The following is a 15,460-nucleotide window of genomic DNA, read 5'->3' as shown; positions in this document are numbered from 1 at the left end:
ATATGATGATATTAGAGAGAATCCGAAAGTTACAGTTGATTTCAAGATGTTTTGATATGCAAACTCGGGCCTTAAAGGTCAAAATAAGACATAATTAGGTTTTATGATTAAAATAATTATGGAAGGAATAAGATGAAGAGGAGCACACTTAGGGTAAAGGGCCCAACTTTATAACATGTGAAGAGGTGAAATATGATTTAGATTTAATTAAATTAACTAATTAAATTCCTAAAAGAGATTAGAAATTGAAGATGCAAAACACACTAAGGCGAGTGCTAAACTAAGTGTGAAATTATACCACCCTAGCAAGGGTGTACAATTTACAAAACTACAAGTTGGTTCAAGATTTGATGATCTGTATGCTATCATATGTTCTAGTAAGCCTTTTGGTTACCGGTAAGGGTTTTACCGACAATGCTTTGATGAAGATCTTTTGATGAATCCAATAAGTGTTGTTGGTGTGGATTCTATAAGGTTATTAGGATGCTAATGGTTATCATGTTCATGTTCTAGTTGATCGTGGTGTTTCATTTGGCTTATAGCGACCTATTATTGGTCTAGTATTATTCTGCTAGGTTATGGACCGATTTATGTAACATGTTGGTTGATGCTCCCGATGCATTACCGGTTGGATTTATTGTTTGGTTTATGTTGTTTTGGTCTTAGGCCAACTTGGTTTATCATTGGTTTGTGGGATTATGTAATGAAATTATTGTACTATCTTTTAGGTGGCCGACCTAATTGTTTAGGTCCCAGGTTGGTATAAATATGATGTAAGATCTCTTTGTAGATCATGTAATTAAGGTTATGTGATTATTTGTGTGTGAATAAGGTTGTAATCATATGTAGAGGGTTTGGTCGATCATAGGTGATCGAATTGTGTTGGTAAAAGAGGTTTAAGACTTTTGGTACTGAGCTTAGCCAGAATTGTATTCAAGCATAGGAGATGCTATTCTTGCAGTCCAATATTCATTTCAGATTGTAGTGATGTTTTCTATAGTCAGTGAGGCTCCTTATGTGATGAGCAGTGTGCTCTAGGTTGTTGGCCTTCCTGCATGTGTAGGCCCCTTATTGTAATATTTATTTATCTGATTAATGGATAGATATTGTGGGTCTCCAATCCCACCATGGTTTTTCCTCTTTGAGGTTTTCCACATATAGATTTGTGGTGTTATGGTGTTCATCTTTGTGGTTGCATTGTTGCTTATTATTATATGCTTTTATGTTTATCGGTTGCTGAGTTGTTGTGTTAATAAGGTTAAATTTCTCCATTTCGGTAGAAAGCTGATTCAACCCTCCCTCTCATTGTGCTTGGATCCCAACAATTGGTATCAGAGCCTGGTGCCTTGGAGTAAGTTTAATAGCTTGAGGATTATCCTGTATCCAGAATCTATGGAGATAAGTTTAAGGAAGGAGCTTCAAGTAGCTCTTGAAGACTATGATGCTAAAAGGTTGAAGAACATGAAGCGACAAGATGAGTTAAGATCTACGAAGGAATTCATTTTTACTCTGCAGGATAGGTTGCCATCTTCCCAAGCTAAAAGGAAGGAACTTTGTGATCAATTGCAAAATCAAGATGATGGAGAGAAGAATACTTTAAAGGATTTGTGTCAGAAGATGAGTTAGGAGATTGAAGACCAGAAGAAGAATGAAGAAAATCTTGCTATATCTCTGAAAGACATATCTGAGGAATGCATTAGGTTGGCGCATGAGAATGATGTGTTGAGAACTGAATTGGTGCAATCACAAAACAATGAGCAAGAGTTGGAAATAATGGTGATAGTCCTAAGAGGTGATCTGGATGCTGCAAATGAATACAAAGATAAGTTCAAGGTTAGTTCTGCTAAGCTTGATGAATTATTAAAGGATCAAAGAGACACTGGAGACAGTAGAGGTCTTGGATTCGAGCATGGTGAAAGCTCTGATACCGCAAATCAGGATGACACATCTGGTCAGAAGGTCAACTGGAATCAGAGATCACCAGTAAGGCAACCCAATGCACACAAATTTAATGGTAGATTCTTTTTTATAATAAGTTTGGTCATAGAGAAAGTCAATGTAGGAATAGAGAAAATGTGAATAATAATGCAATTCCCGGTTAGTGTTCATATTGTAAAAAGTATGGTCATAGGACAAAAGATTGTAGAATGAATGTGAGATGTCATGCATGTGGAAAGTTTGGACATATGGTTAATCAATGTAGGTCAAGGAAAGGTCAAGGTTATAGTAAGGCAATTCAGAAGAATAATATTACTTACTATGCATGCAACAAGGTAGGACATATTGCTAAATTTGGTAGAAGCAAGAACCTACCGACAGGAAGTGATAAATCTAATGAGAAGGGAAAGTAGAACGTTGATGATACTTGGAAGGAGCATGAGAAGAAGTGGGTTATGAAGTCTAAGGATCAACCGATAGAATCAAATTTCCCAAATGTTCATCTGGCTGAAGCATATACCCTAGTTACTCAACCAACAAAGAAAAATGCTCCTGCACCGACAGGAAACTCATTCGATAACTAATGCATTTGCCTTAGCGAGAGGCAAATTGATGACATATCTTGCATAGCCCCTTGTAGTGGTTTGAAATCGAGTTTCAGATCTTTTGGAGAAGCCAACTTGAAGGTTAACCAATGAAGATTTGTTGGATGTTGGATTTGGTTTGGTTTACCGGTAAGTCACTTTATGAGTTATGGTTTGGTCATACATCTACAGTCAAGTTTTTCAGAATCTTTGGTAGTGAATTGGAAATTTGATCCTAGATGTGATGAAGGGATATTTCTTGGTTATTCTAATGAAAGCAAAGCATATAGATGTTATAGAAAAAGATTGCAGAGAATTGTGGAGAGTGCTAATGTCAAGGTGGATGAGCAGTACAAAGGTCAAATCAAAACTTATGAGAGAGAACTAGAAGTGGAAATGATCATAACTGAACATGTAGCACCTGTACCAGAACAAAATGTTGAACCAGTTACTCCAGCAATATTAAAAAATTCAATAGTAGCTGAAGATCAGAGCATGTAAGGTTGAATCATTCAAAAGATTAGATAATTGGAAAAGAAGAAGGTTGGCAGTTGATGAGGTATGCTTAATTTCTTTAATCGAACTGACATCGGTGGATGAAGCTTGTAAGGATGAATGTTGGATGAGAGCTATGGAAGAGGAATTTGTTCAGTTAGAAAAGGACAACACATGGACTTGGATGTTATTGGAACTAGGCTTGATTGGTATGTAAAGGATATTCTCAGAAGGAAGGAATTGATTATGTTGAATCCTTGCTTCGGTAGCTAGGATTTTTAGATATTTTCAAGGATTTTTAGGTATGGTTTTTGTTTTATGATGACTTTACACTATGAGCATATTTAGATGTGGATTGGGATAGAGATATAGGTAACCAAATAGGCTCATCTGGTGAAGTTTTCCTTCTTGGAAAGAAACTGGTTTCATGGATCAGCAAGAAACAGTCATGTACTTCTTTATGTACTACTAAAGCTGAGTATGTTGTTGTTGCTACTAACTATACACAAGTTCTATGGATGAAGCAAATGTTGAAGGATATAAGGGTGGATTGTAATGAACAGATAGTTCTTCACTGTGATAAACTCTGCTGCTATTGACATATCAAAGAATCTGGTATTTCATTCTAAGAATAAGCACATTTCTATCAAGTATAATTTTTTGAAGGAGAAGGTGGAAGCAAATGAAGTCAGATTGGTTTATGTGAACACTAAAGAGAGGATTGCAGATATCTTCACTAAACCTTTGCCCAAGGAATCATTTCAGTACTTCAAAGACAGATTGGGAGTTTCTACCCCTCATGTAGAGACTTGAGTGATGTTGATTGGCATCAGTCTAACATGCATTATCAGAACTATCATTCATTCCAGATTGATGTGTTAGTGCTACTACTCAAGGGGAGTAGTCAGCTGTGTGGTTCAAAGGATTCATGATTTTTTTTTTATGTTTATGTCAAATTAATGGCATTGATGTCAAATGGGGAGATATATTTATGTGAAAAATAGAGATCAGAGCTTAATAGAGATATCAGTCTAAGGGGGATATTGTTGGCACTAGGAGGAGGAACATAATTTCAAATTGGTTGTATCTCATTGGGCGATTTTGGTTCAGGTCTATGAATGGTTAATTAGTACAGAGACATTTGTTTCACAACTTCATTGTCATATCATTTTTGGGAGTTTGTTGGATGTCTTCCTTTGGGGGAGACTTGTTTGGCACTTCTTGGCACTTGGATGTTTTTCACATCTAGTGTTGCCATCAATGCCAAAGGGGGAGATTGTTGTCAATTTGGAGGAATTGATTATGTGTTGCATTGATGTCAACACTATTTGTTCTAATGACTACCAACTTCCGATAGAGTGGTTGGTATTTGATGTTGATCTGGAGATTTGTCTCCGGTTTGGTCCGACTGTTGGAATTGGTTTGGATTGGTTATTCATGTGTTCCCGATGTGTATCACATTCAGTTGGTTCAATATTTGATGATCCAGATGCTATCATATGTTCTAGTAAGCATTTTGGTTACCGGTAAGGGTTTTACCGACAATGCTTTGATGAATTCGATAAGTAATGTTGGTGCGGCTTCTAGAAGGTTATTAGGATGCTGATGGTTATCATGTTCATGTTCAAGTTGATCATGGTGTTTCATTTGTCTTATGGCGACCTACTATTGGTTTGGTATTATTCTGATAGGTTATGGATAGGTTTATGTAACCTGTTGGTTGATGTTCCCAATGTGTTACCGGTTGGATTTATTGTTTGATTTATGTTGTTTCGGTCTTAGGCTAACTTGGTTTGTGGAATTATGTAACAAAATTATTGTATTATATTTTAGGTGGCCGACCTAATTGTTTAGGTCCTGGGTTGGTATAATTATGATGTAAGATCTCTTTGTAGATCATGGAATTAAGGTTATGGGACTATCTATGTGCGAATAAGGTTGTAATCATATGCTGAGGTTTTTATTGATCATAGGTGATTGAATTGGGTTGGTGAAATATTTTTAACACCTCTGGTATCGAGCTTAACCGGAACTATATTCAGGCATTGGAGATGTTATTCTTGCAATTCAATCTACATTTCGGATTGTAGTCCGATGTTTTCTATAGTCAGTGAGACTCCTTTTGTGATGAGAAGTGTGCTATAGGTTGTTGGCCTTCCTACATGTGCAGGCCCCTTATTGTAATATTTATTCCTCTGATCAGTGGATAGATATTGTGGGTCTCCAATCCCACCGTGGTTTTTCCTCTTTGAGGTTTTCCACATATAAATCGGTGGTGTTATGGTGTTCATCTTTGTGGTTGCATTGTTTCTTATTGTTATATGCTTTTATGTTTACCGTTTGCTAAGTTTTTGTGTTAATAAGGTTAAATTTCTCCATTCCTGTAGAACATTGATTCACCCCCCTCTCAATGTTCTTGGATCCCAATAATCATTACATGTGGCCCAATGAGATACAAGGGTAGGTAGGGGTAGGTAGGAGAAATAATAGATAATTGCACAAAAATTGGATCACCCACCGAAGGTGGAATTATCATTCCACTATAAGTAAATATGAAAATGTGATAACAAGATAACACCACCAAAGGTAGAATTTCTCTGACAACCATATTCTCTAGATATGCAATTCCTTAAGTGTCTCATATGCAAACTACTATAAAATGCATTATCCTAAGTCAACTTAAGTAAAGAGTAATTACATGAGACATAAATTACACTAACAACATCAATTCAATCTCCTCTTAGTATTCAAAGAATAATGAAGGTGGGTGTCACTACAACAATTTTATCTTCGATGCCTTTGACAAAGGTATGAGCTAGATTAGTAAATTTCACATCTTGTTTGTTGTTTTATCACATATCTATTAGTATAAATTTGAAATATATTCATTTGTAATTTAATTTACTTCTTGATTATTTTCATAGGTGTTCACAACTCCAATTTGTACACCTTCCCCTCTGATGAATGAAGGGTGGAAACAATTTCTTTAGAGAAATTATTATATGGTATTAAGTAATTATTCCCTTGTATGTCATTCTATAATTCAATTTTATATATTAAAATACATTTTTTTATTATATTAGGTGGTTACAAAAAAATTTAGAGACGAGGTTAATTCAACGAATTCAGAAGCAACCATCATTGCTTGCCTCTACATCCATTGGACAAGAAAAGTCTCATAAACTCTCCCCTCTCCTTGGAGGAAATGGTTACATTATAACTTTTTTGTATTCCTATATGATAATTTTGTACATATATAGCTTTATTATAGATTTTTGACATTGTGTATCTATATCAATTTGTTGTAAGCCTACATAGATTTCTTGTTCATGTATTATACTTTACTATAAAATTGTATTCATGTATGTCTTTTTAGTTAATACAATTTTTTCATCTACGTTGCATATATTTGATAATTTATTATTAGATGATACACATTCATTTCCTTTTTAATTTATATACATTACAAATACATCATCCTACTATCTAATTTGATAGTTATGAATGTTGAAAAAATCTAACCTTACCTTGTTTCAAGAATTTATTATTCACCCCTTGGTTCATTTGATCTTTTGGATTTTCTTGCGTTTTTATATGTGATGTAATTTCTTTGTGAATTAACTTCTTGGATATTGCTTCATGATGAGAAGTTCAAGTGCATAATTTGAAATAATAAAACATCTAGTGGAGTCACTAATGACATAAACACTTAAAAAAGAGTGGGAATCCATGTATCATACAAAGGATAAAACACAATCATTAAATGTTGCACCTTGTTTTATGTTTTGAATCATAGGGCATTCATTTTCGAAATATTTTATCGATGTATATTTTATGATATAAATCTTACATTAAAATGAAACACACTTATATACCTTTAATTGGACTTAATAAAAATAAATATCAGCTAACATACATCACAACCTTATTGTTTAAATAAATTGAAATATGAATGTGGCATGAGATTGTAATGTAACAAGCTAGTAAATATTGACACTTATGTTTGGGATAGTCAATCAAGCATATTTTGTTATATATGTATGTCATTACAAACCTAGAAGATTAATAAAATATTATGAACATAAATATGTATACATGATAATTCTAGTGGGTTCCTATGTGCCATATTTATTCATTTGGATTAAGATCTCCTCAACAGAATTAGTGTGGAGGCATTTGGTGCATTGATCTAATCTAACCCCAAGTTCTAAAAATATTGATCCTTCCTCAACCAATGTTAGTAGCTCTATTGGAATTTGAGTAGTAGTCCCAATCACTTTCTTGAGCCAAGAGAGATGACAAATATGGCAAATCTTAGAGGAGTCTTTGAGTTCCAATTTATATTCAGCCTCACCAATGAGTTGGAGCACCTAGTAAGGGCAATAAAATTTGAGAATCAACTTATGACCTTACTTTTCTTGCCATGTAATTTTCTTGTAAAGACAAAGACATATAAAGCCAATTACCAAAAGTCAAAGGTATGTTCTATCTAATGTTCATCCACCTATTATTTAATGTGATTTTATATCAATTCCAAATTAGTCTTAAGGACATAAGATGTATCCTCACTATTACTAGATTATTGTCAACTATTGTAAATTATGAAAGTTTGTAATATAAGTACCAAAGGAAGATCAGGGAGTACTATGTGTTCATTGTTGGAATGTTCAAATGGTGTTAAGTTGACCAAAATCAAGATAGATTATTTTAGAGGGACCCCATATCCACCTATAGGTCTAGGTAGAACATTACTATGTACCATAACCTTTGAGAACTAATCCATCCTAGTTTAACAGTTTTTTGGTCTTAGGGCTATTAAGGGACATCATTGAATTCACATAGCATGCAAGGATCAAGAGATTTAGAGGATAAAAAAGCTCTCTGATAACATTCACCTTCTTACCTTAACATGTTGAAAGAGTTAATTTGGTGCCACCACACACAAAATAAAAATATATTTGTTATCACTTTTATAGTACTCTTAAATGATGGTTTTTGTAAGAATGTATACATTATTGGTATGGTAAATAAATGTTGAGTTGACCAAAATATGAGATAGTGTACTATAGAGGGCTCTATAACACACATGGAGGTCCATAAAAAACATGTCTAAGTGGCATGGATTTAAAGAAGTGCTCTATCATAGTTTGATTTATTTTTTTCACCTAGGTCTTGTTGGTCCTCACAACTGGAATGACAACTAGGTGATAAAACACAATTTGGAGATTGAATATCCTTGACTAGCTAAGTTTTCCTATGGAAAAGGCTCATTTAGTTATCAACCAGGGACGTAAACTTGAAATGGGCCAACACTGTATGTGCACCAAGTTCATATTGCAACCATTTTATATAACTATAGGAAAGGAAATTCTTCTTAAAGTAAACACACAAAATTTCTAATAAACTAATACTTAATCCTACAATTGGAAATTGCTTTAAACAATTGTTGTTAAAATATAAAGTTCTGGCGACCAGCAAGAACTACTCTGCTGTCGTGGCTACAAGAACAGACACATGAACTATTTCCTATGGCTGCAGGAACAAACAACTACATAAACAACTATTACAGAATTATGAAAACTACTTAAAACATACAAAGGATTACTCACCAAGTGGGCCCCCTTGAGTGAGTATTTCCAGAACTTCAAATTACACTTATCTAATTATCCAAAATCACATTGATCTCTTTATTTCATCTTGATTGAAAAATACATACATAACACTAGAAAACTGCGTATTACAAAATACTATCTTTTTCTCTGCTATCCTCGAGAGGAGAGAGGTCCTTTTATTTATAGGAAAGTTGATAACAAACTTCTAACTAACTGCCCACATCCCTACCGAATAGGTGAACAATAATTATTAACAAAAGAAGAAGAAGAAGTCAGCATAGGACAACAGAACAACATATGTCCTACAGCTAAGAAAATATAGCATGACTGCCTCCTAGATCTGAGATCCACTAGGAACATTTATAAATGTTTTCATAAATCAATCTGCTGAAGAACCGGTCAAGTGATCCCGATCATAACTGCATTCTTTTGACTGGGTCTGCATTGCAGCTATATACTTGATGATCTTTTGAACCGCCATTTGTCTTTACTTCACCTTTGCTAACCCTGCATTAAGATATTAACACGCACAACAACATGTGTATATACTAATGATAACATGATATAACATAAACCATATTTATAATTAACTTTAGATATTTGCATAGACAGATCATTTGAAACCACTATATGACATCCTTAGGTATAGGTTAAACCAGTTTCAAAAACACTTGAAAGGTATCTTCTTAGGAAAACATCATAATCCAAATGTCATCTAATCATAAGACCTAGGTAGGAGTATTATATCAAAAATCTATAAAAATAGAGCCACTGTTTAGGCTCATCATCTCCCCCTAACCTAACTTCTTGTTGATCCTCCAGCAATAGGAAAATTTTGGATTTTAGCATTAATTCAAAAATTTCTTGGAGTAACCTTCCTAGAACCACCATTCTTTAAGCTCTAGTAGAATCCTTTCATTTTCTCCAATCTCTTCCACCTGGTACATTCTGCTCCTTCATTGTATGGTGGGTCACTGTCCCTGCAGCCCATCATTGGCCATAGGAGGATTTGAGGCTGAAAACTGAGGGGAAGCCAATGTCGTCCCTTTGTTCTTCCCAAGTGCATGTACTTGGGTGCTTTCTTCAATGTTGCATGGTAATTTTGCACAGAGTGTGGTTCAGATTTCTTTAATTCATCTATTAGGCTATCCCAACATTGGACTATATGTTCTTTTGCTTCATGTCCTTCCCTTGGAGCCATTTGTTCATATTCCTTATACACTTCATCCCTCAGGGGTAGGATTTCCTTTGCATAGTCTGGTTCATAAACAATCTTTTTCCAATAAAAGTAAAATCGCCTGGGTTCTCTTGATTTAGACCTTAAGGGAAATGAAAGCTCAAGTTCTTCCCTGTGATGCACCTGGAACTATTCTCCCCTTGATATTTCATTTTGCATCCATGACATAAGAGCCCTCAACTGAATATCTCCAATGAAAAGGAGAGGGTTCCAATTAACATCATTAGGGACAACATAGTTGTGGACATACAATTCACGGAGTAAGTTTTTGATTGTCGTAGGAGACGTTTGAAAAGCATTGTAAAATTCTTTTCATGTTTGAAATGAGGGACTTAAATCCCTAACAATCCTCATCATTTGGAAACTAATGTGTTGTTCTTTTAAATATAGAGAGTAGACACGAGGAGGAGCTCGACATTGCATCAGTTGTGGAACCATGGTGGCTATTGTTTCTACCTTATCTTTAAGTTGGGCTATTTCCTTGTCCTTTTGCTCAATAACCTTCTTCTGTCAGTCGATTATCATCTGCATTTTTACTTTCTCCAGTTCCCAATCCTCATAAAGAGCAAGTCTCACCGCATGACTAGTAAGAGAGGTAGGTGGTCTATGAATAGGTGCCCTGGGTTTCTTCATTTCTACTTTACTCCCTGCTTCAATAACCTTCTCTACAACAGATGCTAAACTATTTAGTCTCTCAAAATCTACTTCTTCCTATGGTTGCTCTATATTCGGAAGCTCCTCTTCTTTCTGAAGCTGTAGTTCCTTCTCTTCCCCCATATTTTGCAGTTCTTCCTCCTCTTCATATTCCATTTGAGGTTCATTAGATGGAGAAGGAGGGATATCATGATGAAGAGGACTGTATTGATCTCGTTCTGGGGAGTCAATCAAGGTGGTAATTTTTGGCTCAATTGATTGGTCTTGGCTTTTATGATTTTTATGGAGCCTACCACCACTTATTCGAACTTTCCCTTTTTTGGCTGCAGCGCTACTTCCTGTAGCCACCTCTTCAACTACCTCAACAGTTACTGCAAGAACTGGTTTTACAATTTTTCTCTTATTGGCCGCAGGAAGGGGTACATTCTCATTTTTACTTTTCTTGTCCTTATGCCCTATATCAACTTGTTTTTCTTTGCCCTTTTCCTTTCATGTGGCATCCCTAGTTTTTCTTGAACCTTGAGGGGGAACCCCTGCTTCAGCTTCTTTTTGTAAGGGTTCCTTGGCTGCAGGAAGATTTTGTTATGAGGGTTTCAACGAGGATGAGGGTTCAAGAGGGGAACCAGGTTCTACAAGGTTTTCTTGTTCTTGAGATGGAAGCAGCTCCTCTATGATTATGTGCTCTACCCTAAACATTCTGGTTTCAACAAATTCATTCCAGAGCATTGGAGAAACATCTCTCAAGGATTTTTCAAATAAAAGCTTAATTAGACAATGGTGTGAAACAGAGTGAGGCCTACCTTTTTGAGTCTCTGTTGCACTTATAGAAAGAAGGTTTTACAAAAAGCTTGGAACATTCATCCTTCTTCCATGGTGCGGATGACTTGGGAGCTTGAAGTGATGAGAATGCAGACATGAAAACCTTCCTTCGCAAGTTAAATATTTTAAGACATACAATGCCACTGCTCTTCATTCAAGAAGAAGGGATTCTCGCCTAGCTCCTTGCCTATCTACTACTAATGGGGGGTCTCCTAGATGTGTAAATTCTACCCTTGCACTACGTGCATCCTTGGACTCTGAGTACTTCTCCCCATATGTTGGTAGCCCAGTTACCTCTGCTATCCTTTCCTCTATAGCCACTACTCTTAAACCTTTTACCTCAGCTTCTCCATTTGACAGTGTGTGAGTGAATTCCCTCGCAATTTCTTCATTAAACTATCAACTTTAAGAAATAATCCAACCATCCACTGTTCCTAAACACTGGTTCACAATCCTGGTCTTGAAGGAGAACTTCATGGACTGTCAGCTCATGTTGAATACGTGGACCACCCATTACAACAATAACACTTTCAAATTTTAAAATGGCATAAATCTGCTCAGTTTCTATACTATGTTCTATATTATAGCATACTCAATTATTTTACTTGGTCAGAACCTAGCTGCAATCTTAAAAATAACTCTAAACAAACAGACAAGCAAAACACAAGATACTCAAACTAGCAATTTTGAAAAATAAAATGCAATCCGAGAGGACATCACAATTATCTGCTAGAGTAATTATCAGTGTAGTTCCCCCCCCAGCCTAAGGTTTGATAGGTGTCCACAAATGCGGAGGAGGATTAATAAAAATGACCGTATGCAAAATATCATAATGAGAAGTAATATGGTTTAATTATACACATGTAGAAAAAATAATGACACACGAGCGTACCTTATATCACGCGAGAAAGACTGGAGTTGAAAGATATGATGCCACCATGTATGGAAAATGATGCGATAATGGATGAAGTGAATGGAAAGAAATGAGTGAATACAGAATGAGATACTTATTATGTAGAAAAGTATCCCCTCAAGATGCGGAAGTATTTATTAGGATCATGCGACAAAGATATTAAGATGGAGTGGTGACGACCAAGCCGTCATCAATGGTTGGAGGAATCTCGGCATGCTGGGCAGTGGAAAAATGATGTAGGAAGTCATCTTTGCTTAGAGGTTTATGGTATAGGTGTAGATGATGACCATTGACTAATAATTTAAACTTAACAGGATCTATGGTAGATAATCTGAAAACACCATTAGAAAATATGTCAACTATCTCATAAGGGCCTAACCATCTAGTATGCAATTTGCCTCAGTTATCTTTGTACCTAGAATCATAGAGAAGAGCCCAATCACCCGGCTTGAATGATTTATCCCTGATATAGCGATCATGTCATTTCATGTGCCAATTCTGAACAGATTTAGTATGCTGCAGCACAAATTTCCTTATTTCATCCAAAGCATTAAGCTGCAGGATCCTTTCTTCTTGTGCTGCAGAAAGTGTCATATCTAAGGAAATAGCTATTCTTAAAGTTTTATGTTCAAAATCAATATGCATCATTGATTTTGTTCCATACACCATTTGAAATGGTGTAAACCCTGTTGTAGTTTTCTAGGTGGTTCTATAAGCCCATACAACCTCAAAGAGTCTGATACACCAATCTTTCCTGTTGAGTGCTACGGTTTTTGTCAATATTGATTCAAGCTCCCTGTTAGTAACATTTGCTTGTCCATTAGCTTGTGGATGATAAGGAGTGGATTTCCTGTGCCTAACATTGTATTAATTAACTAGGGTTGTGATCAGAGTAGAAGTAAACTGTGCCCCTTGATCTGTTACTATTTCTCTAGGAACTCCATATCGAGTGAATATTTCTTCATATAAGAACTCAACCACCTTATTATCTTGGGCATGCTTGAAGGCTTTGACCTCTACCCATTTAGTAACATAATCAGTACAAACAAGAATATAGGAGCGACCATTGGATGGTGGATCAATTGGCCCAACAAAGTCCAGTCCCCATTTGTCAAATGGCTTAACAACCACCTGAGGGTGTAGAGGCATTTCATCAGACCGAGTTGGTCTGCCCATTCTTTGACACCTGTCACATTTCCTAGTGTATTGAGTTGCATCCTTGTGCAAGGTTGGCCAATAGTACCCTGTAGTTAATATCTTAAAAGTTGTTCTTTTGGCTGCAAAATGACCTCCACAAGGTTCATCATGACAAGTATGAAGGATGTCATATGTCTCATCTTCCCTTACACAACGCCTCATAACCTAATCTAGACCTATGTAAAATAAGCAATCTGAAATCCAAGAGAAGTTGAAACTCTTTTCTACCAGTATTCTCTTTTCTTTGGGTGAGAAATGTGGGGGTGTCTTGTTAGCTATGAGGTAGTTGGCTATGTCAGCATACCATGGACTATAGGAAATGATAGAAAATAGATGCTCATCTAGAAAAGCATCATTAATGACTTCACTATTGTCTGGTGTTTGAATCCTTGACAGAAAATATGCCACCACATTTGCTTTTCCAAGCTTACAATGATAATAATATCAAATTCTTGCATTAATAACAACCATCTTGCTAATCTACCAGTAATGGAGCTTTTGTTCATGAGGTACCTGATGGCTACATGATCAATATGTACAAATATTTGATATCCTGTTATATAGTGGCTGAACTTATTAAGGGCATAGATGGCAGCTAACATCTCCTTTTCAGTAACAATATAATTCAGTTATGGTCCTTGCAAATTTTTTACTTGTGTAATAAATTGCATTTTCCAAAACTCCTTGCTTCTGCCCCAAAACTGCTCCTATTGCAAAATTAGATGCATCAGTATGAATGTGAAAAGGAACTGACCAATCAGGTCCTTTAAGTACAGGGGCCTGAGTTAAGGCTTCTTTTAGTTTAGAAAATGCATCTTCACATTTAACTGTACATTCAAACTCAGCATCCTTTGTCAATAAAGAATACAATGGCCCTACTATTTGACTAAAGTTCTTGATAAATCTCCTATAGTACACTGCATGCCCTAGAAAAATTCTCACATCCTTTTGTTTAACAAGGGAAGGAAGATTAAGTATTACCTCAATTTTAGCTGGATCTACTTGAATTCCTAATTGAGAGATTTGATGCCCCAACACTATTCCTTCTTGCATCATCATAAAACATTTCTCACCATTGAGGGATAGATTGTGATCTTCACATCGCTGCAATACTTTTGTCAGATTTTGTAATGGCTACTTAAATGTAGTTCCATATGTAGTGAAGTTATCCATGTAAATTTCCATACAATCATGGGATATGTCTGAAAATATACTGAGAACTCCCCTTTGAAAGGTTGTAGGAGCATCACATAAACCAAAAGGGAGGACTGAATAGGCATATGTGCCCCAAGGGTAGGTAAAGGTGGTCTTCTCCTGATCTTCTGGAGCTATTCTGATCTGGTTATAACCACTAAGTCCATCCAAAAATGAAAAGTATTGCTTACTTGCTAGAGAGTCTAATACTTGATCTATAAATGGTAGTGGGAAATGATCCTTTTTAGTAGCAGTGTTGAGCTCCCTATAGTCCACACAAACTCTCCATTTTCCTCCTTTCTTGGGAACTATAGCTAGAGGAGAAACCCATTGACTATCTGAAATAGGGTAGATGAATCCTACATGAAGTAATTTTTGCAGTTCCTCTTTAACTATTTCCCTTAAAGCAAGATTAATCCTTCGTTGAAGTTGTCTAATTGGTTTACAATCCTCTTTGATATAAATTCTATGGGTACACAATATAGGATTTGATCCTTTCATGTCTTGATAATCCCATGCAAAATCTTGTTGTTGGGCTTTGAGTAGTTCTATTAATGACAATCTTTGATCTACTGGCAATTGACCATTGATATCCAGATTTCTCCCTGCAACAACTTCTATTGGAATTACTGATTCTGCATTAGATATTTCAGACAAACAAGAGGTTTGAATCTCCTATGGTAGCAATGTATGAAACATATATGTGGTTGCAGGAGAATTTAATAAGCTTGTAGATGGAAGAAGGGTATGCAGAGGAATTATTGGTATACCCACTGACTACGGAGCTGCTCCATAATGATTCCTTATGCTGTTAGAA

This window comes from Cryptomeria japonica, chromosome 3 (assembly GCF_030272615.1).
Source record: "Cryptomeria japonica chromosome 3, Sugi_1.0, whole genome shotgun sequence".
NCBI classification, from domain to species: domain Eukaryota; kingdom Viridiplantae; phylum Streptophyta; class Pinopsida; order Cupressales; family Cupressaceae; genus Cryptomeria; species Cryptomeria japonica.
Note: the sequence above shows the minus strand (reverse complement) of the source record.